The sequence below is a fragment of the Delphinapterus leucas genome, chromosome 13 (genome assembly GCF_059928025.1).
Source record: "Delphinapterus leucas isolate spDelLeu-1000000601 "Yukka" chromosome 13, BTC_Dleu_Yukka2, whole genome shotgun sequence".
NCBI lineage: Eukaryota > Metazoa > Chordata > Mammalia > Artiodactyla > Monodontidae > Delphinapterus > Delphinapterus leucas.
This window is the reverse complement of record NC_143141.1, coordinates 91,745,385-91,769,398: the sequence shown is the minus strand read 5'-3', so window position 1 is coordinate 91,769,398 and position 24,014 is coordinate 91,745,385. Positions and strand designations below refer to the sequence as shown.

The 24,014-nt window shown below is 38.0% G+C and overlaps 1 pseudogene; it reads left to right on the top strand.

Annotated features, from left to right (window-relative positions):
* The first annotated feature begins 12,812 nt into the window (after window positions 1–12,812).
* LOC149747819 (solute carrier family 28 member 3 pseudogene) lies at window positions 12,813–23,654 on the top strand (annotated as a pseudogene).
* Window positions 23,655–24,014: the final 360 nt, after the last annotated feature.

Here is a 24,014-nt window from a genome sequence, read left to right as displayed (position 1 = left end):
TACAGCGATTATGCTATTTTCTGGAGTAGGCTCTCAGGTTTATTATAATTACTACATGCCACATTCAGATTTCATCATTTTCAGAATAACTTATGCCTGAAAAAATTGCTCACTGGTTGAATTTTAGAATAATAAACGTGTATCTTCTATGTAGATATAAGAGCTGATGTTTGCAATATATTTAATTGTAATCTCCATTAGTGTTTTGTTTAATAAACTCACTAAACCTATAATAATAATAATAACAATAACATTAATAAGTAGTAACAACTGTAGCTTTTTACTTTTCAAAGTTTTCTCATGTGTAAGATTAGGTCATTATAACTTAAGTCTCTGAGGCAGGCAGGGCAATCAATAAAGTTCCAATTTCATAAACGAAAAACTGAGGTCCTAAATTATTAATGTCAACTGTTCAGTATCACACAGCTGGGGGAAAACTGGTATTAACATTCAGCGTCCTTCACCCCCAGTCTTTCTATTATTAAAAAATAGTAGAATGTTTCCCACAAATCTTATGCCCAAACAGAAGTCTTCAGGACTGAGTTAGTTTTTTGTGGATTGACCCTAATGCAGGTGACTCACCTGCCTTTGGCCCTAACTAAGCAAACCTAAATAAGTAAAGTAAATTCAGACTTACCTTAAAGAGGCAGAGATCTACTTGAGAGACTTGCTCTGAAAGGATTTTCATACCTGCCAGTGAAGAAGCTTGACTAGGAAGAGAAATAGAAGCAAACTCAGCTGGGTGTCTCCATTTATTCACTTTTGTTGAGGTGGAAATAAATATTTGGGGAGTTGTAGTGACCAATGAAAGATCCTTTTACTCCCTTTCTAGAAAATTTGGGATTCTAGGGATATTGTGACCCAAACATGAGAATTCTTTACACACAAGAGCCTGTTTCGTCTAGGTCTTAGCAATCATTTCTGGTAGGAACTTTGAAAATGACAAGGTGCTAAAGATATAGAAGCTGTTGGTTGGTTTCCATAAAAATGGCCCAACGCCCCACTCTGGGGATCATTCCATTATATCGTCCAAATACTTCTTCAGGGAGGAAATGCAGGGCCAAGTAACCTCTTGGTTACTGAGAGCTGGTCCGATTCTGCTCCCTGACCCAGCACTTGTCTACACTTACGCTCACCACGTTTTCAACTTGCATTCAGCTTGACTGAGTTCTGATGACAAATGAACACTCTGGAGAGTTATCTTGGAAGAATATATTACCAAGCCCTGAGAGTCTAAGCTCATGAAGTGGTTCAAGTCTATTCTTAGGGTTCTGGTCATGTGAGCATTCGCCAATTTATTTTCAGACAGATAAAGTTGAAATATGCCTTTTCAGCATCATATAAAGGAATCTTAAATATACACTGGAGAGGTTTACAAAAATAGCACACTGGATCTGTGGCAATTTGTGGCTAATTGATGGACATGATACATGTTTATGGAAGCACTGCCCTGAGCTAGGCCCTAGGTGTGCACTGGAGAGGATGCGGCTCTTCCCAAGATCTTAGAGACTGATCCAGAAGACAGTTGGGTACCTTAACTACCACCAGGAAATCATGATAGGAGTGCAAACTCAGGTGGAGACTGTGGATGAAAAATGCCACCTGTCATATCACTACACAAAGGATGCTGTAGCCAGCAAGCCCTCAGCCACTGCAGCCTGTCCCCCCCGCCCTCCCCACCCTGGCTGTGTACCCTCAGGGGACTCAGGATGGAGAAAAGAAGGATCCTGGCCCCAGACAGCTGAGGTGCAGATCAAAGGATTGATTCCAGTGAGTCCAGACTCTTGCCTCTTCCCATACATAGAAAAGCATTAAATTCATGAACTTGAGATGTCTGGTTTTCTTTAATTAACGGTAATCTTTTGAAGATCTGACTACCTGGCTTTTGTTGCAAAAACCCCTGTAGATCCTGGGTCCCCCCTGACCTCTTCACAGTGTTCCCCCACAGCTCTCTGAGAGGCTGCGTCCTGGGCTTGAGTCCTCAGTTTTGTCCGCAGAATAAAACAGAATTCTCAACTTTTAGGTTGTGCTTTTTTGTTTCAGTTGACATACTTAAATGAGCTGTGAGAAAACTTAAGGAATAGAAGAAGTAGTACTTGACCTAGGACCTATAGGGTCAACTAAGTCTGCTAAGAGGAGAAGCTGCAGTGGGATGCAAAGTCAACAAAGGTAAAGGTTGAAGGGCAGGTTCATTCTGACAATTATGACCATTGTTAGTGCCCAGCTAATCACTTTATAGATCTCATTTTATTTTCGTGTGAACTATGCTTCGTGGTTACCTCAATTCACAGGTGATAGCGTGGACTATAGAATGATTCCTATCCGTAGCAGAGCTGATAAAGTTGAGGTCTGTCTGGCTCCCAAATAGTTAAGTACTTCAGTAGAATGCATTTTGAAGATGTACCACCCTGAGGGCCTGCCAATTAGTATCAACAGAAATACCACTTTATTCAACCTCAGAAATACCATTTTATCTAATCCAAGCCTCCCTTTAGGGTTCAATAGCCAGCAGGACATCTGTGTTTAGAGAGAAAGGACAGAGCGGTTTTCAGTAAGTTGACACCTCAAAATGTACCTCTGCTGGGAGAAACCTAGCTATTCATGGGGTCCTAGACCCTCTTCACAAAATTATTTGCAAATGGCTGGAATACAGGGCCCAGGAACATGTTGACCTCCCTGCCATTCAGGGCTCTTTACAGGTCAACTTTTGCTAGTTTCAGGGATGTAAAACGAATGCTTTTTGCTGGGAACAGCAGCCCTGGTGAAAATATTTTAAGTGTTTCAGGGCACAAAAGTACAAACCACACTATTTTTATTGTCACCTCCTTGAAATCCTGCACGGGTTATTTTCCTAATAGGAAGAACAAAGCCATTTTAAGCTGAACGGCTAAGGTTTGAATGTTACCATCATTGTATGACCTGAGGCCAGGCTGACGACATCTCTGAACTTATGCTTCTATAATTTAGTAAGTAGTTATAAATGGAATTTCTCCATTTTCCCTCCGAAATGTCAATATCTGAAGTTTTGCAAATTATATTTATTTTGCAGCTTTTGTGATATGGACACACGTAAGTGGAACAACAAATAACTAGAGATGACATGTTAAACTTTGAAAAAAGAGGGAAAAAAGTATTCTCTTTCAAAGAGGAATTTTCTTTTTGAGCTCTCAGAATAAAAACCTAAGTAGATCATGTAACACTGGTTTCAAGTCAAAAAAGATAAATAACTTGGCTCTCACAGGGAGATTTGGCCAGTCAAATGGTGCAGAAAAAGATGTTAAAACAACTGCAATTAGCATCCTGGAACTAGTGGACATCTTGTACAGGGCTGGTTGTGATGTGTGTGGGAAAGGAATAAAGCATGAGGTAAGGAACAAGTGTTCTTAATATGCACAAGGCCAAGACGCCTGGGACCTATTTCCTATGGGAACAAACCCAGAAACAGGTGGGGAGGGATAGTTGTTTTGGAATCAGCAGCTTGATACACAACCAGATGGAAAGAAGGCGCAGTGGTGAAATTTGAAACCCATCAAGGAGCCTTTGGTGGACATGATCTTGACTACAATACACAGAGAGATGATCAGAGGCACCATTCCCATTTTAGCTGGTATAAAATTGTATTAGGTGTAGAAGTAAATATTGGTATTAGCTCGGGCCTTTACAAAGCCAGGCGTTCAAGGACAGGTCACATGTCCATCCTGTAGAAGCTGTTTCTGCCAAACACTAATTGTAGGTAATTTGCCAAATTTCCTTTAGTCTTGATGAAAGCACTTGGTTATTTTTTGACTGTTCTTAATAGTGACATTTTTTTTCTTCCAGATCTTTTAAAAATATAAGTCAACTCACAAATACAGAGAACAGACTTGGGGTTGTCCAGAGGAAGTGGGAGTGGGGGTGGGATGGACTGGGAGTTTGGGGTTAGCAGATGTAAAACTATTATATATAGGATGGATAAACAACAAGGTCCTACTGTAGAGCACAGGGAACTATATTCAATATCCTGTGATAAACCATCGTGGAAAAGACTATGAAAAAGGATAATATATGTATAACTGAATCACTTTGCTGTACAGAGGAAATTAACACAACATTGTAAATCAACTGTACTTCAATGAAATAAATTAAAAAACATACAGGTCAGTTCTTCACAGAACAATCTGACAGGTACTTTGTAAAGCAATCAATACCTAGTCACATGTATTTCAGGAATATTTTATGGTGACTATTTTTTCAGAGTTTTGTTGCCTGAAACTGAAGGATAGCCTGTGGGTGACCCCTAGTTCTTTGTGTTAGCAGGTTCTGGACCACATTCCACAGCACAAGGGTTAGCTAGTACAATCGGGCTAAATTTGAACAAATACTTTTATTTTAATTACATAGTATGAGACCGTAGCTGACTCCGCACTGAGAAGATGGTTGTTTGCTAAAGATTTCAGAAAAAAAATGATACATTATGTAATTTTTTACCTGCATTGAAACTATTGAGTTCTTCATGAGTTTGAAATAATAAAACTAACTTTATTTTTCTCTATAAGAGAAACGTTCTACACTTTTATGCGGTTACTTGTGAATTATTTTACGTCTTTGTGGAATTTAGAATTTCTATGCCTGTCCTTTTTCCACTTTGCATTCTAAACTAGAATGAATCTAAGGCGACATATCCTTATAGCTGTGCCTTACAGAGTTCGGACTCAAATAAATATCTGTTGATTTGAAATAAATGTAAGCTTTCTGCTGTGACTTTGATGCAAGGTCAACCGAGATAAAATGTTGGGCCTTTAAAAAGCAGGTTTTTAAAACATTTGGGTTTTGACATTCTAGTTTTTGAAGCAAGAAGAAATCTTTGAGATCCTGGGGGGTTTCAAATATTTTCTGTCAACTGTGGACTTTCTTGTGAAATCCACACAAACGGATAAAAGGAGAGTGACTCAGAATGCACAGGGGTGACCCCAGAGCTCTGAGGGAGAGGTGAACCTCAAGGGGGGCTCAGTGCACAGTTTGGGATCCATTATCTAGTCCCCACCCCTCATTTCATAGATGAGGACACAAAGCTGTGCAGAAGCAGCATTCTCCCTGTGGACCCCCAAGTTCTGTTAGGATTTCAGCACCTTTCCACTTGGCCATGCTGCTAGTTCTTGGGTAACCTGACCCAGATGTGGTCCTGTGTCTCAGGGTGAATTCTTAACACATCCCCATTTTCCAAACCTACACCAGGAATTGCTACTCCTTTAGAGGTGATTGGCTATAATATTTAAATAGTGAAAATTCAGTAACAGGAGAACGCTTTGTACCTTATGTAAATTCACCGTTCACTAGAGATGTGCTATTGAGAAGAGTTTTTCTGGAAGTAACAGTAATTAGAAAAATGTCTGGCTTGACTTCTGGCATGGCATCATTAGGATGTTCTTCCCATCAAATGCTGTGATTTTTCTTCCCGCTTTTGCTGTAAAGTCACTTAAGTATTTCATCCCAGAAATAATGGGACTGACATTATCGTGTGAGCCTGGATCTGTGAGCCTGCCCTGTGCTGGATGCATTCATGTACATGTTATCTAATCTAATGTTGGCTGCAATCCTGTGAAGATACTTGTACTCTTATTTCGATTTTGTACCCTCAGATTTGCCCTTTGCCCCACTCATCCCTGCCCCCTGTCCCGGGGGTGGTGACCTCTGTGGATGCATCATCCCCGGGTCCCCTGGACTAGCTGAATTCTGTGGGTTTCTCTGAATGAAGCTCCCCAGCACACGGCTGGAGGGGTGGCTCTGGCAGCGTATGCATTACTCCTGGCCTCAGCTCCTGAGCGTTGCCCATTCCAGGGCCCTTCTCCCTGTGCCCAGGGAATTAATCCTCCTCCCCTTACCCTAACTTTCCAGGCGTGGTAGGACCTTGGTACCTAACTATAGCTTTTTTGTTCCTAAACTTCTGCCATACCTCAGTAACTAGTCCCTCTATAAAGATGTTCCTTCAATAAAGCCTTCATTTAACGCCTCTGGAAGTACCATCATATGTGTCTCATGTATCTTCAGAATCCTGTCTGACACAGCACTACCATTTCAATGTTACAGACAACTATCCACGGCTTTACCATAAAACTTAAGCTCTGGGATCCCTCATTTACATGGAACACTTCCAAGTTTCTAAGGCTCTTCCAAGGCCGTATGCATTCTCATTACCATATACGGTTAGGAAACTTGCAGATAATATGCGTGTTCACATGATTTTCATTTCTTTGTAGTCACACTTTTTGGGTTGGCTCAAGGTGGAATGGTTATGGACACTTTTGAGATTTGGCCCAGGAGAAATTGGTTTGGAAGATAAGCTTAACTTGGGTTTACTGAGATATATTTGTGTGGTTGCCTTCACTGCCACGTATAATTAAGTTGTTTCTAGGCATCCCAGGGAAGGAATACTTTCCAGAAAGGCTCTCACCATCCCCCTGTTTCAACTCATACGGAGGCTTTCTTGAAATAAAAATGTGTCTCAAGCCACATGGCCCCAGACATATGAGGGTGGCAGAGGAAAAACAAGGGTTGAAATGAACAAAGCCAGAAACATGTCTGTGGAAACAATGTCTAAGCATCAGTTATGGAAATTGTAAGAGGATTTGCTGCTAACAACACGTAACCAAAATGGAAGTACTTGGCTCCCCAGAAACGTTCTTTATAATGCACTATGTACAATTTTAAATACATACTATTTTTATGAGAATTATGTAAATTAGAACTTATAAGAATTCCAGTGTTTATAGGGCAAAAGCATGCAGTGTTAATACACAGAAATATGTCTTCTAGATTGGACTGAAGTCTTAAAATGTTATGTGGCATTAAGAAAAATGAAATATGAATCAGAAAGAAGTGAAAACAATTTTTTAGCATAAACATTTTAAGTTTACAGTTTTTACAGTTTAAATTATCAACCAAAAACTCAATCAATCATTCTAGGGAAGACTTAATTATCTATAAGGTAACATAGAATAGTCTTTTTCTATATAACATATCTATAGGAAATACTATGAGCTTATTTGGCATTCAAAAACTATTCAGTTAAAATGCAGAGGGGTAAAGGCATCATAGAGGTGAACTAGGCACTTAACAATAAAGTTTTTTTCTCTAAGTTGTATTTGTGATATTTGTCAGTTTTTTAAAATTTGTAATTTGTTGTGACTTCTTTTTTCTTTAAAAATAAACATTTATCCTTGTACCTAATATATCATTTTATCTTATTTATTAAATTTAACAAATATATAGTTGTTTTACAATAGTTGTGTTAGTTTCTACTGTACAGCTAAGTGAATCAGCCATGTGTATACATATATCCTCTCTTTTTTTGGATTTCCTTCCCATTTAGGTCAACACAGAGCACTAAGTAGAGTTCCTTGTACTACATAGCATGTTCTCACTTCGTTTTATTTTCTTCACAGATGACCCCTAAAACTCTACAAGGAACCTTGTGTACCCCCCTTGAATGTAAATAGATAGCAGAATCCCGCCTTACTCATTAATGATAGCAGAGCTGGGGGTCACAGTTTGGTTTTTATGCTAAAGTGGATGATTTTTCTAGTATAATACTCAACCTTTCTGTCTTAGGTTGGGTTCCTTCAGAAATAGACTCCGATACAAGGATTCAGGTACAGCAATCAATTTGGAAGGGGACTCTAGGAAAGAAATGAAAGGAAGGGAGCAGGTCACGGCTGTGGGTGATAGGACTCAGTCCTACTTTGGAGCTTGTAGGACCGTGTGGACGATGTCTGAGAGCTCTCCCACCCAAGGAGTGATGGGGCCGCCACATTCACCACCAGCCACCCTTAGTCTTTTGTCACCTGTGGCTGCTCTCAGGACACTGATCCCCAAGCATTTCCAGACTGCCCCTCCCAGACCGAGCAGGCTCCCATGACCCACACAGCCCTGGGCAGGCGGAATTGCAGGCTTGCCTCTGAAGCAGCAGGAATGGCGTGAGTGCAGGGGAAGAAGGGCAAAGCACTTCTCAAAGATGCTGCTGCTCCTTTGTTTATTTTTACTTTTCACTTTAGGTCTATAATGAACTATAGCAACACTGTGCTACATAGCAATTTTCACTTGACAAAGAATTATCATAGACCATATGTTTTCACACAAAGAAGACCTTATTTCAGCCTTGAGACAATCTTTGTGAATCTTTTAAAATGTGTTTTATTCGTTTGTTTTTTATATACAAACAAACTGAATTTAGTTGATGATACCTATTCAAGAACTCTACTACTAAATATCACCACAGTCCACAAAAGCAGAGATATTGGAAACAGGTAGACCCGGAATGCAAGTAATCAATATTTCCTTGCTGCAAAATGAAGAGAAAATTGCATGGCCCTAGCCTTCAGGAGCTGTCAGGCTTTTGCATTCTCCACACCTTTTGCTATTACCTTATTTTCATGACTTTGAAAATATCGCTTTAGCCAATATCTATGCCATTGAGATAAATAGATGTATTTCATCTGCAATATAAGTTCCAATATGTCGTGTTTGAATTACTTTTGAGTCCATCAAGATAGGCAACATTTCTGTAATCAGCAATATACAATTATTTGATAAGTTGTTACTTTAAGATAAATATTATAACTGGATATCTGAAAAAAAGAACAGATACATGCTGGGAAATTGATTTTTTAAAAAATCTGATTCAGCAGAGATGAAGCGAGCGGTTCTCTTAAGTCGATAAAACAACCATCACAACGTCTGCACTCTCTTTATGGTGGGCTAGGCAACTATTCTCCTAGTTACTTAAAAAAATTTAATATAGATCATCACTGGTTGAAATGCTTCCTTTTAGCTTTAAAAAAATAAATGACTTTCCTATGATAACAAATAGGACCCATGGTTTGGAAATCTGATGAATGAAGCATTTTCTTGGCCAAAAAGCACTGTACCTGGATCTTCACAGAGAGTTTTCAAGTGCATGTAGTCATGTGGATTAGGTGTTCTTTTGTTCATGGATTAACTGACTTTGATGGAAGAGGCAAGATGGCTTTGCCTAAGGTAGGAGAATAAAGAGTAGCCTAAAAAAATTTTTTTTTTAATTTTAAAATGGCTTAAGAGGAAAGGACCATCACAATTCAAAATGCTGGATGCAGAGATACTTTCGCAGTATTTTCCTAAGTTACTTTATTCATGTTCATTCGTTTGCATAGAATGGTGGGGCATAAGTTAAAACCATAGAGTGTGGGAGGAGAATCCAGTTCAAATATTACTTCTTCAAGTTCACAGAGAGAACAGTTTGCTAGTATGTGTTATTATCTCACTTTTTGGGGTAATTCTATTATTTTGGACTGCAGATATTTGTTTGGGGTTGTCTTCTTTTGTCTTTGAAAATAGGAAAGCATCTTAGTTTTTGTGCCCTCAGAATGGTGCTTGGACCTAATAGGTCCTCAAAATACTTGTTAGATAAGTGAACAAATTATTATTAAAATATAATGCAGCATGGAAGTCAGAAATGACTTCAAATTCTAAACGATGGAAAGCATTTCAGTCTAATAGACATGCAAAATCCTAATGAGCAAAAATGCAATACATAACGTAATTAAGGGACTTCTCAAGCAAATGACACAGTGCTTAAATCACTGTGTGGATGGATGAAATTTCTGCTGGCTGACGTTAATTTTGGCTCATTTTCTCACTTTGATTCTAGCAGTCTTACAAACAAAACTAATGGTGTGAATCTTGGATACTTTTAATGAGACATTTGGATTTTACCAAAAAGGAATAGTTTTCCTTAAATTTAAATGTGTCACATTACAGTTACATGAAGAGATGATCAAACTACTTATCTTTCTTGGTTGCTGATTATAAACCACCTGGGGAATGTGATCTCACCAATACGTTTGCTTTTACAAAGGTGTTCATTTTGATCTGTTTAATTGTTGGCAAGGAGAGTTAATGACACACAGTCACTTTATAGCAAGCATTTTTGTTAGTTTTTCAGGTCGATGCATACCCCTCACCAATAACCAAGATGAGATTTGCACAGGTGAGATTTATTTCACGTTGTGTTTTCAAGAACCAGCCCATGAGAGAACACAACTCTGCATTCATGTGTTTATTATTTTGCAGGAGGGGCACATGGACAAAGAAAGGGCTATTTCACAGATAAGTAGACATTCAAAAGGGCAATATTTATATTAATATTTAGAGAAATGAGAGCAAGATACTTATTTAATTAGTCAGCGAACATTTTCTGAAATATCTGCCTAATATTTTTATGCTGCATTGCTTGTGTGTAAGCATGAGTGTATGTTCACCTGTGTGAAAGGTTATATAAAAAGAGTCACACATTCCCTTTTTTTATTATATCGAGATCATACTGAGTAAGAAACATAAGGGAGGGACATGGATGTAAGCTGGTGTCACCCTGACCCCTCGTATTTGAGTCGGAATGTGGTGTTCATCCAGTTGTCCCCAAATATTTGCTCTCTTCTCTGTCAACAAGTAACCTTTCCATAGTGAGGACAGGAGAACAGAAAAAGTTCTGTTTTCTACCACATTCCTTCAACCTGAAGTGACTTTGTCAATGTTAAAGACAATTATATGTATTTAAAGGATTAGAAAGTCTGAGATGTTTTTAAAAGCTAAAACACTGAATGTTTTATGTCAGTGCCTTGGATTCTAACCTATAATTCCTTCCCCTTCTTTGTGAAGCAGGATTCTGTTGTGAAAAGCATGTGGCAAGCTTGTCAATAAATCAAATGAAGATTATATAGATATAGCAGGCTTCATGGATACATAGAAAAATAACTGACTATTTTAGAAGTCTAAAACCAAATGATAGTGTGCGCTTTGCTTACATTAATACAAATAAATCATAATTTGATTTGTATTTACTTTTCCAAATTAGTAGAATCGGCTAGAATTGTCAAGATTTTGTCTTAGTTTTCTAAGGTGCCTGAGTTCTGGCTTAGAAGAATTGATCATCTAAACTCTGAGACAGTATGGTAAGGAGTTTTAGCCTACACTTTGTTCTACAAAATTTAAATAGAAATGACTTCTTAGGGTTTACAGCAGAATTCTACCCATTTTCATTCCAAATTTTATCTTTTCTTGCTTGGTATTACATTTCAGTTACTTCTTCCCTGTGTATAAAATGTTTCAACTTTTACATAGTAAGTTGCAATTATTTTTGAGTAAATACATCACCATGGTCACTAAAGGGAAGTCAATGGAATAACTTTTTAGTAAAAAAAATACAAGGTCCTGCTCTTACAAGAACACTCCTAAATTGGGATTTCAAGTTAATGAAGCTCTGTATAAGAAATGAAGAACAAAACCCACTTGAAGAGGACAGGAGAGTGCTCTCAAGCTTGGCTGACATTGTAATCATTGTCATTGTTCTGTGTCCTGAGTCCTTGTTGGGTACTGGTATCTACTTTTCCACCACTCTCTACTCTTTCAAAATTACAGGTAAAAAAGTATCATCTAGTCTACAAATTCGAAATGAAGATGCATTTTAGAAATAGATCCAGTGGTAATTTGGTAAATTCTCATTTTTCCAGGTAATAAATACAAAATATAATGCAATATAGTCTAAGATATTCTTAATTCCTTCATTTTGAATGCCCAACTTTTAATTAATTAACTAATCAACAAATTCATTAATTAAATTGTAGGGATTAATCCTGTCTATGATTTAAGACTTAGTTCTGTCGTCGTGTTTTTCCTTCTTTTGTTCTTTCTGCTCTTGGTTTCTCTGTTTTGTTTTTCAACAAGGGTATTCCTGTGTGTTGTGAATACCATTTTTAGAATTCCATTTTGATTGATGTCAAGTATTTTTTATTGTAACTTTTATACCGATTTTTCAGTAGTGGCTCTAGGTATTACCTTTTACATACATAACTTATAGTAGTCTCCTGGAGTTGACATTTTATCATTTTGAGACAAGTGTACATGTCTTACCTCTCTTTAAATCCCTTTACTCTCCTCACTTATATTATTGTCTTAAATATTTTCTCTACATACGTTGACAGCCAAATCACACAATGCTATGATGTTTTGTCTGACTTTGAAGCACAATTTAGATAACTCAAGAGATAAAATATTTATTGTATTTACCCATATTTTTGCCTACTAAGCTCTTTTTCCTTCTTAATGTTTCTAGTTTTTTTTATCATTTGCCTTTTCCTTAGAGAACTTTAGAGATTTTATTCATTCTTTTAAGATTAAGTCTGCTGATGACAAAATCTTTATTTTCTCTTCATCTAAGATGGCCTTGATTCCTTCTTCATTCCTGTAGAATATGTTTTTGTGATATGGAATTGTAGGTTACAATTCTTTAATTTTTTAACTTAAAAAAATCTTTATAAAAAATGCCAAAACATTTAAACTTTAAAGTAGTTTTGGGGGAAGAAGACAAATATTTGTTAAGGTCCACTATATCTATTACTTCAAATATATTATCTGAAGCCTAATACAGCACCAGTAATATAAGGAACATTCAAGTAAGGGTAGTTAGTAGTATTGCATACATTATCTCATTTAATCATCAAAACAGTCCCATGACACTGGGACAGATTACTATTATATCTATTTTACAGGAAGTAAAACTGAGGTCCGGAGAGATTAGGTGACTCACCTAAAGTCATATTCGTTCCATCTTTCTCTGCTTTACAATGCGAAGCTAGAAAGACTATTCTGGATTATCTAAATTCATTCATTTGTCCAATCATTTAACAAATATAGATCACCCACTCTGTGCCAAGATCAATGCTAGGGCCTGGAGGGAGCTCAGTCCCATGCTTCCAGAGTCAGTGGGGTAAGTAGACATTAGATGGAGATGACAAATCAGCGTGATGGGTGCTGAGAGAGAAACAGAAGCCCCAGAGAAGCATGACACCGGGGCACCAAGTCCAGCCTGGGAAGGGTTCTCCAAAGAGGTAAGACTAGTGGAACTGTTTCACCCAGGACTCCTACAGAAGGACCCAGTCAGAAGGGTGGCCTAATAGCTCATTTTCCAAGGTCTCTGGCAACCCCAAGTCCAGCTGCCCAGCAGCAAATATGGCACAGTGCTCAACTACCCAGATTGCAAGTGGGCCTTTAGATAGCTGGAAACTATTCTCACATAGCATGTCAATGACTGACCACAGTCACTGGGGCTGCTTGGCATCAGACACTGTGGATAATGTTGAAACATCAGTGCCTGACATGGACTAGGCACTAATACATATTTGGATTCCCTTCCTCCCCTGACATTATTCCCCAACTCTGTCTGGTTCCTGGGTTCTGATACCTTAACTGGGCTCTTCTACTGCATGCCACAGTCTCTCTCTGTTTTTTTTTTTTTAATTTTTAAATTTTATTCTATTTTTTATACAGCAAATTCTTATTAGTTATCTATTTTATACATATTAGTGTATATATGTCAATCCCAATCTACCAATTCATCACACCACCACTGCCTCTGCCACTTTCCCCCCTTGGTGTCCATATGTTTGTTCTCTACATCTGTGTCTCTATTTCTGCCCTGCAAACTGGTTCATCTGTGCCATTTTTTTAGGTTCCACATATACGCATTAATATATGATATTTGTTTTTCTTTTTCTGACTTACTTCACTCTGTATGAGAGTCTCTAGATCCATCCACGTCTCTACAAATGACCCGATGTCATTCCTTTTTATGGCTGAGTAATATTCCATTGTATATATGTACCACATCTTCTTTATCCATTCATCTGTTGATGGGCATTTAAGTTGCTTCCATGACCTGGCTATTGTAAAGAGTGCTGCAATGAACATTGGGTGCATGTGCCTTTTTGAATTATGGTTTTCTCAGGGCATATGCCAGGTAGTGGGATTGCTGGGTCATATGGTAATTCTATTTTTAGTTTTTTAAGGAAACTCCAAACTGTTCTCCATAGTGGCTGTATCAATTTACATTCCCACCAACAGTGCAAGAGGGTTCCCTTTTCTCCACACCCTCTTCAGCATTTGTTGTTTGTAGATTTTCTGATGATGCCCATTCTAACTGGTGTGAGGTGATACCTCATTGTAGTTTTGATTTGCATTTCTCTAATAATTAGTGATGTTGAGCAGCTTTTCACGTACTTATTGGCCATCTGTATGTCTTCTTTGGAGAAATGTCTATTTAGGTCTTCTACCCATTTTTTGATTGGGTTGTTTGTTTTTATAATTTTGAGCTGCATGAGCTGTTTATGTATTTTGAAGATTAATCCTTTGTCTGTTGATTCGTTTGCAAATATTTTCTCCCATTCTGAGGTTTGTCTTTTTTGTTTTGTTTGTAGTTTCCTTTGCTTTGCAAAATCTTTTACGTTTCATTTGTTTTTGTTTTTATTTCCATTACTCTAGGAGGTGGATCAAAAAAGATCTTGCTGTGATTTATGTCAAAGAGTGTTCTTCCTATGTTTTCCTCTAAGAGTTTTATAGTGTCTGGTTTTACATTTAGGTCTCTAATGCATTTTTAAAGAAATTTATTTATTTATTTATTTATTTATTTTTGGCTGTGTTGGGTCTTTGTTTCTGTGCGAGGGCTTTCTCTAGTTGCAGCAAGCAGGGGCCACTCTTCATTGTGGTGCACGGGCCTGTCACTATCGTGGCCTCTCTTTTTGTGCAGCACAGGCTCCAGGTGCACAGGCTAAGTAGTTGTGGCTCACAGGCCTAGTTGCTCTGCGGCATGTGGGATCTTCCCAGACCAGGGCTCGAACCTGTGTCCCCTGGATTGGCAGGCAGATTCTCAACCACTGTGCCACCAGGGAAGCCCTCTAATGCATTTTGAGATTATTTTTGTGTATGGTGTTAGGGAGTGTTCTAATTTCATTCTTTATATGTAGTTGTCCAGTTTTCCCAGCACCACTTATTGAAGAAATTGTCTTTTCTCCATTGTATATCCTTGCCTCCTTTGTCACAGATTTGTTGAACATAGGTGCATGGGTTTATCACTGGGCTTTCTATCCTGTTCCTTTGATCTATATTTCTGTTTTTATGCCAGTACCATATTGTCTTGATTACTGTAGCTTTGTAGTATAGTCTGAAGTCAGGAAGTCTGATTCCTCCAGCCCTGTTTTTTTCCCTCAAGACTGCTTTAGCTATTTGGGGTCTTTTGTGCCTCCATACAAATTTTAAGATTTTTGTTCTAGTTCTGTAAAAAATGTCATTGGTAATTTGATAGGGATCGAACTGAATCTGTAGATTGCCTTGGGTAGTATAGTCATTTTCACAATATTGATTCTTCCAATCTAAGAACATGGTATGTCTTTCCATCTGTTTGTGTCATCTTTGATTTCTTTCATCAGTGTCTTACAATTTTCTGCATTCAGGCCTTTTACCTCCTTAGGTAGGTTTATTCCTGGTATTTTATTCTTTTTGTTGTAATGGTGAATGGGATTGTTTCTCCTTAATTTCTCTTTCTGATCTTTCATTGTTAGTGTATAGGAATGCAAAAGATTTCTGTGCATTAATTTTGTATCCTGCAACTCTACCAAAAGCTCTAGTAGTTTTCTGGTGGCACCTTTAGGATTATCTATGTAGAGTATCATGTCATCTGCAAACAGTGACAGTTTTACCTCTTCTTTTCTGATTTGGATTCCTTTTATTTCTTTTTCTTCTCTGATTGCTGTGGCTAAAACGTCCAAAACTATATTGAATAAGAGTGGTGAGAGTGGAAAACCTTGTCTTGTTTCCGATCATAGAGGAAATGTTTTCAGCCTTTCATCATTGAGAATGATGTTTGCTGTGAGTTTGTTGTATATGGCCTTTATTATGTTGAGGTAGGTTCCCTCTATGTCCACTTTCTGGAGAGTTTTTATCATAAATGGGTGTTGAATTTTGTCAAAAGCTTTTTCTGCATCTATTGAGATGATCACATGGTTTTTATTCTTTAATTTGTTAATATGGTGTATGACATTGATTGATTTGCATATATTGAAGAATCCTTGCATCCCTGGGATAAATCCCACTTGATCATGGTGTTTGATCCTTTTACTGTGTTGTTGGATTCTGTTTGCTAGTACTTTGTTGAGGATTTTTGCATCTATGTTCATCAGTGTTATTGGTCTGTAGTTTTCTTTCTTTGTGACATCTTTGTCTGGTTTTGGTATCAGGGTGATGGTGGGCTCATAGAATGAGTTTGGGAGTGTTCCTTCCTCTGCAATGTTTTGGGAGAGTTTGTGAAGGATGGGTGTTAGCTCTTCTCTAAATGTCTGATAGAATTCACCTGTGAAGCCATCTGGTCCTGTTCTTTTGTTTATTGGAAGATTTTAATCACAGTTTTAATTTCATTACTTGTGATTGGTCTGTTCATATTTTCTATTTCTTCCTGGTTCAGTCTTGGAAGGTTATACCTTTCTAAGAATTTGTCCATTTCTTCCAGGTTGTCCATTTTATTGGCATAGAGTTGCTTATAGTAGTCTCTTAGGATGTTTTGTATTTCTGCAGTGTCCATTGTAACTTCTCCTTTTTTTCATTTCTAATTTTATTGATTTGAGTCCTCTCCCTCTTTTTCCTGATGAGTCTGGCTAAAGGTTTATCAATTTTGTTTATCTTCTCAAAGAACCATCTTTTAGTTTTATTGATCTCTGCTATTGTTTTCTTTGTTTCTATGTCATTTATTTCTGCTCTGATCTTTATGATTTCTTTCCTTCTACTAACTTTGGGTTTTGTTTGTTCTTCTTTCTCTAGTTACTTTAAGTGTAAGGTTAGATTGTTTACTTGAAATTTTTCTTGTTTCTTGAGGTAGGCTTGTGTTGCTCTAAACTTCCCTCTTAGAACTGCTTTTGCTGCATCCCATAGGTTTTGGTTCATCATGTTTTCATTGTAATTTGTCTCTAGGTATTTTTTGATTTCCTCTTTGACTTCTTCAGTGATCTCTTGGTTATTTAGTAACGTACTGTTTTGCCTCCATGTGTTTGTGTTTTTCACACTGTTTTCCCTGTAATTGATTTCTAATCTCATAGCGTTGTTGTTGGAAAAGATGCTTGATATGATTTCAATTTTCTTAAATTTACCGAGGCTTGACTTGTGACCCAAGATGTGATGTATCCTGGAGAATGTTCCATGTGCACTTGAGAAGAAAGTGTAATCTGCCGTTTTTGGATGGAATGTCTTATAAATGTCAACTAAATCTATCTGGTCTATTGTGTCATTTAAAGCTTGTGTTTCCTTATTAACTTTCTGTCTGGATGATCTGTCCATTGGTGTAAGTAAGGTGTTGAAGTCCCCCGCTATTATTGTGTTACTGTCGATTTCCTCTATTATAGCTTTTAGCAGTTGCCTTATGTATTGAGGTACTCCTATGTTGGGTGCATACATATTTATAATTGCTATATCTTCTTCTTGGTTTGATCCCTTGAACATTATGTAGTGTCCTTTCTTGTCTCTTGTAACATTCTTTATTTTAAAGTCTATTTTATCGGATATGATCATTGCTACTGCAGCTTTCTTTTGATTTCCATTTGCTTGGAATATCTTTGTCCATCCCCTCACTTTCAGTCTGTATGTGTCCCTAAGTCTGAAGTGGGTCTCTTGTAGACAGCATACATACGGGTCTTGTTTTTGTATCTGTTCAGCAAACCTGTGTCTTTTGGTTGGAGCATTTAATCCATTCATGTTTAATGTAATTATTGATATATATGTTCCTATTACAATTCTTAATTTTTATGGGTTTGTTTTTGTAGGTCCTTTTCTTCTCTTGTGTTTTCCACTTAGAGAAGTTCCTTTAGCATTTGTTGTAGAGCTGGTTTGGTGGTGGTGAATTCTCTTAGCTTTTGCTTGTCTGTAAAGCTTTTGATTTCTCCATCAAGTCTGAATGAGATCCTTGCTGGGTAGAGTAATCTTGGTTGTAGGTTCTTCCCTTTTGTCACTTTAAATATATCGTGCCACTCCCTTCTAGCTTGTAGAGTTTCTGCTGAGAAATCCGCTGTTAACCTTATGGGAGTTCCCTCATATATTATTTGCTGTTTTTCCCTTGCTGCTTTCAATAATTTTTCTTTGTCTTTAATTTTGTCAATATGATTACTATGTATCTTGGTGAGTTTCTCCTTGAGTTTGTCCTTCCTGGAACTCTCTGTGCTTCCTGGACTTGGGTTGCTATTTCCTTTCCCATGTTAGGGAAATTTTCGACGATAATCTCTTCAAATATTTTCTCTGGTCCTTTCTCTCTCTCTTCTCCTTCTGGGACCCCTATAATGTGAATGCTGTTGCATTTAATATTGTCCCAGAGGTCTCTTAGGCTGTCTTCATTTCTTTTCATTCTTTTTTCTTTATTCTGTTCTGCAGCAGTGAATTCCACCATTCTGTCTTCCAGGTCACTTATCCTTTCTTCTGCCTCATTTATTCTGCTATTGATTCCTTCTAGTGTATATTTCATTTCAGTTATTGTATTGTTCATCTCTGTTTGTTTGTTCTTTAATTCTCCTAAGTGTTTGTTCTTTAATTCTTCTAGGTCTTTGTTAAACATTTCTTGCATCTTCTCGATCTTTGCCTCCACTCTTTTTCTGAGGTCCTGGATCATCTTCACTCTCACTATTTTGAATTCTTTTTCTGGAAGGTTGCCTATCTCCACTTCATTTAGTTGTTTTTCTGGGGTTTTATCTTGTTCCTTCGACTGGTACAAAGTCCTGTGCCTTTTCATTTTGTCTGTCTTTGTGTGAATGTGGTTTTCCTTCCACAGGCTGCAGAATTGTAGTTTTCCTTGCTTCTGCTGTCTGCCATCTCTACAATTCTTTTTTTAAGCACTTGAAAAACATTGCCCACTTCCTTCTGGATTCCATAATTTCTCAAGTAAAATCTGCTTTAATTTAAATTGTTTTAACTCTTATAAGTAATGTACTCTTCTTTACTCACTGTATTACAGATTTTTTCCTTTGCTGTTTAATTTTCAGGAGTTTGATTATGAGGTGACTTGACATGGATTTCTTTGGATTTATTCTTTCTGGTATTTGCTCAGCTTCCTGAATCTGTAGACTTGACCCCACTGTCAAATTTGCATACTTTTCCGTTATATTTCTCTGAACACTTTTTAAACCCTACACTCCTTCTCCTATCCTCTTGGACTCCAATGACATGCATGCTAGATCTTTTAATATCACACTACACAGCTCTGAGGCTCTGTTCATTTTCCCTTCCAGACTGATTTTTCTCTGTTTTTCAGATTGGCTGGTTTCTATTCTTCTATATCAGGTTCACTGATTGGCCTACTATCATCTCAAATATGATAAGTTCATCCAGTAAGCTTTTTATTTTAGTTATTGCATTTTTCAATTTTAAAATTTCCATTTAGTTTTTCTTTATATCTTCAATTTCTTTATTGAGACTAATTTTTCAGGCTGATTTTAAGTCCTTTCCGATAATTCCAACATCTGTCATGTTAGTGTTGACATCCGTTGATTGTGTTTTCTCATTCAAGTTGAGATTTTCCTGGTTTGTGGTGCAATGAGTGATCTTCATTTATATGCTGGACATTTTAGGTATTATGTAATGAGACTCAATCTTGTTTAAATCTTCTGCTTTTGCAAGTTTCCTGTGACACTGTCGTGTTAGGAGAGGGAGTTATGCTGCCTCAATACTGCCAGGTGGTGGTGGGGTTCCATGTCCCCACTTGGCCTCTGTTGCTACCTGGGCAGGCACCCCATTACTGCTCCCCACATGATCTCCACTAATATTATGGAGGGAGCTACTTACCATCCAGTAAAGGTGAAAGTCCCACCTCCCCATTTAAGCTTCTCTGACAGTATCCCAGCAGGGAGAAGATGCTACATTACAGCTAGGTGAGGGTGTCATTCTTACTTTTTTTGTTTTTATTTTTGAATATCTCATGTTATTTATTGAATACTGTACTGAAAGTGGAAAACAGAGTGGTTGTGTGGGTACAGAGTCATTGTAAGTGTATCGGTTGTTTACCTTGATGATTGTATAACTGACTGGAGTTGCCACTGCCCAGCATCCTGAGGGTATAGAGAGACTGACTATCATGCCACATATCACAAGCCTGGGGAAAGATTAAAATTCAAAATTCATAGTAGATTTCTACAGAATGCTTATCAGTTTTGCACCATCAAAAAGTAAAGTCAAAACTCATAAATCAGATTTTCCTAGGTGAGCTGGGGAGTGAGCCTGGCATCTGGCCCTTCATCTGACACATCAGGGAAGAGGCACCAGAGACCATCTGTGGTTCCCATGCACAGGAGTCTTCTTCCCAGAGTAAAAATGGGCCATGAGGAATGAGGATAATGAGAAGGATTAATGAGGTACAGGAGATCTCCAGCCCAGACATCTGAAAAAAATTCGGAGCCCAGCCAAATCCATGAGCAGCAAAAACTCTGTGGAGCTGCAGAGGATGCCAGCCCTCACAGCCAAGGGCTGTAGCAACACTGGCTTTCAGAGTGATGAAGACTTTTTGAAAACTGGAACACATCAGGAAATGACAACTCACTAAGGAGTAGAGTTGTGCAAAACAGAGAGCAAGAAAAGGCCAAACAGGGCAAAGAGCAAGTCACCACTGATCAGAATTCTTCAAGAAAGGATGAAGATGAGGAGGAGGATCAAGAGACGCATCAAAAGGGTGTCTGGCTCTGGCGATTGTGGCCTGTGTGCTGAACTTTTGCGGAGCCCTTCCTCTTTTCATGATCACAGTAGTTGCCATCTTCTTTGTAACCTGGGATTACTTCATGGCCAAATATGAGTCTCAAATCGCTCAGTTCCTTCCTCCTGGCCAAAGGCTTCTGGACAGCCATTGGTTCTGGCTGAAGTGGGTGATTTGGGCCTGCCTAATCCTGGGAGTTATTTTCTGGCTGGTCTTTGACACCACCAAATTGGGCCAACAGCAGCTGGTATCCTTCAGTGGACTCATAATGTACTTTATCCTGACATTTCTATTTTCCAATCACCCAACCAAAGTTAATGGAGGCCTGTCTTTTGGGATATTGGATTACAGTTTCTTCTTGGGCTTTTGATACTAAGGACAGAACCTGGATTTATGGCTTTTGATTGGCTGGGGAAACAAGTTCAGACATTCCTGGAGTACACTGATTCCGGCCCCTCATTTGTCTTTGGTGAGAAATATAAAGACCACTTTTTTGCACTTAAGGTCCTGCCCATTGTGGTTTTCTTCAGCACTGTGATGTTCATGTTGTACTACCTCGGACTGATACAGTGGATTATTAAAAATCATTCCTGTGTCCACATCAAAGCAAGAAGAAAGGAGGGAGGATGCAACAGGAAGTCCCCGTTCTGAGGCAGGCACCGCAGTCTCTGATTGGAAGGACCACTACAAATTGAGACCATCAACCATGTTTGTTTGAGAAGTTAGACGGGTAATGCTAATGACTATGGGAACATCTCCTGTTGAATCTGTAGTTGCTTTTGGCAATATATTTGTTGGACAGACAGAGTCTCCACAGTTGGTCTGACCATATTTACCATACGTCACTGAGTCTTCATTCTTATTTTTAAGTAGGCTTTTATTCTGTGTGGATGTTTTATGTGGATAAGCGTTTGCCCAGGCAAGGGTGGGGAGGACAGAAAGTGTGTCCTCACTGTAACGAAGCTGGAGGGACAGGCAGGAGAGGACAAGGTCAGTTATAGAAGGAGGTCATAAGCAAGAGGATGAGGAAGGAAATGATTCAGCAAATACCACTCTTCAGAGTTCCAGGGATTCTTATGCCCTAAGGTTGGGGTGCTACAGACAGACCAGGGCAGTCATCCACACCCCTCCACCATCTGGTGAATTGATAAACCTGATTAGCAGAGGCACAAGCACCAAGACAGTGTGGGAACAGAGCATACGCACGGCAGGTGTGGAGGGTGGGATGGAATATTTACAGTGTGGCTTTGTGTCGGTCACACGTGGAAGGGTACAGTTGGGTGTACACAAAAATAACTGGCCATAAATTGTTAAATATTATAATTGGTTACTAAAAAACTTAACTCCTCTCAAAAACAGGATGATGCATTATAATTCTTAACTGAAGAAATGGTAGACTGGGAATACACCCTTGCAATGTCCTTCTGAGTGTATTTTCTGTGCCACAACAGAGTTTTTATGTAAACATAAATCAAATGTTATATAAAAACCAGTTTAGAATGCCAAAAAAAAAAAAGAAAAGAGAAAACCAAGAATGGAAACAACCATCATGGGATGTGCAAGAAGCAATGAATTTATTTAAAGTGGATATTTACCTCTGAATACATAAATGCCTGGGGTATTTTCTCCATGCAAACTTGGGCTGTAATGAACAATTTGGGTGGAAAATAGGGTATACCTCTATTGCACAATGACTGATAAAACATGTCTTTATGAAATTATCTCAGTGGTGTATTTTTCTGATTCCACTAGATTTGAAGAGCTATATGACTTAGGCAGAAATATATCATAAAATTGTATAGGTTCCAACAGTCATTGAAAGTGTTGCTTTGGCATAAGAAGGAAAAGATTTGAGCAGTTTCTTCTCTTTCTTGGTGTGGTTCTCCATCCATTTGGCAACTGACACATCAGCAAAGAAAGTTTAATTGTGGATTTGCTTGGCTTTCCACATGGCATGCAAAACATTCCCTATATTCCTGATATTAACTGAGTCAAGGAAACTTCCATTACATAACAGCTCCCTTAGTTAAGTGACTTTTTGGCTGCCATCCACTTTTAGGAGGTAGTAAAAATTATTAAGAAATCAGAATTTTTTGCCAAGAATCTACACTTTTCAAAAAAGTAATTTAAGAAAGAGATTGAGAAAAGGTAATTCCAGGTTTTCTTTAGTACAGTAAAAGTCACCTCTTTTAAAATCACCTTCTGAAAACTTAAGTTCAGAGTGATGATACAGATGCAGTAAACCCAAGATTCAATCCTGTTCTTAATTGCCAAGAACAATGGAGAGTTTAACTTGAAAAAAATAAATAAAATAAAAATAAAAAGAAGGTAGAAAGTTTTTTTTTTGGTACTTCAAATTGAGACTTTATTAGCTAATTTCTATAAATAAGAGTAATTTATTTCTCCATTCTTCTATTACATTGAAATTTTACTGGTATTGTGGATATAATGTGATATTCTTAAGTTCAGCTAAATTTTATGAGCCTTGTTCTTGTTGGCAAAATTTGACAGTAAAGTAGTGGGCTCAGGAATATAATTTTGAAGGGTATACACTTATGATTTATGAAAGAAACAGTTTTGGAGGTGTCATACCTCATGTATACTTGCATATAAAAACTCATAGGGCTTCCCTGGTGGTGCAGTGGTTGAGGGTCCGCCTGCCAATGCAGGGGACACAGGTTCGTGCACCGGTCTGGGAGGATCCCACATGCCGTGGAGGCCACAACAGTGAGAGGCCCATGTACCACAAAAAAACCCCCAACAAACAAACAAAACTCATATACATCAATTATACGCAAAGCTCATTATTTTTAGGCACTTTCACTTGTAAATTAGAATTACAAAAATATCTATTACAAAAGGGACATAAAAAATAGGACCTTAACTTCAGAAATAGTCATCATTAAAAACAGTGTATTTTAAAAACAATTATATCAAATTTAACATCAAACTTTAATTTCTTCTCCTTGATCATTCTTCCCAGACTGCCTGAGTTTTTAGAGATTGTTCCTCTCCTCAAATTCATGAATTAACCACACATTGAATCACTGTGGAGTATCTCTCATCCTGTGTTCTTATTTGTTGTTTGGTTTGCAATGTTATTTTTTAGTGTTTATGTCCCTTTAACCATTGTCTATCTTTATATTCCTCAGAACCCCTGACACTGTTTAATAAGTGTTATTGACATAAAAACCAGAATTACTCATAATTTTTTTATGCCTTCAACATGCCTACTTATTTAAAGTCTATGAAAGCTGTGATATATTAGTTTTTTTGCTTTCTGGGACTTAGAGAGAAATCGCTTCCTAATTGGCTGGTGCCCGGAGCATGACCCTGTCTCTCATCTGCAGAGTGGACAGATCTTCTGCGGACGGGGAGTCTCATCACTTACCTGTCAGAGCCTTTATCATCGGGAACCTTATTCCTTCACCTTCACCTTGGCTTCCCTATGCATAAATGT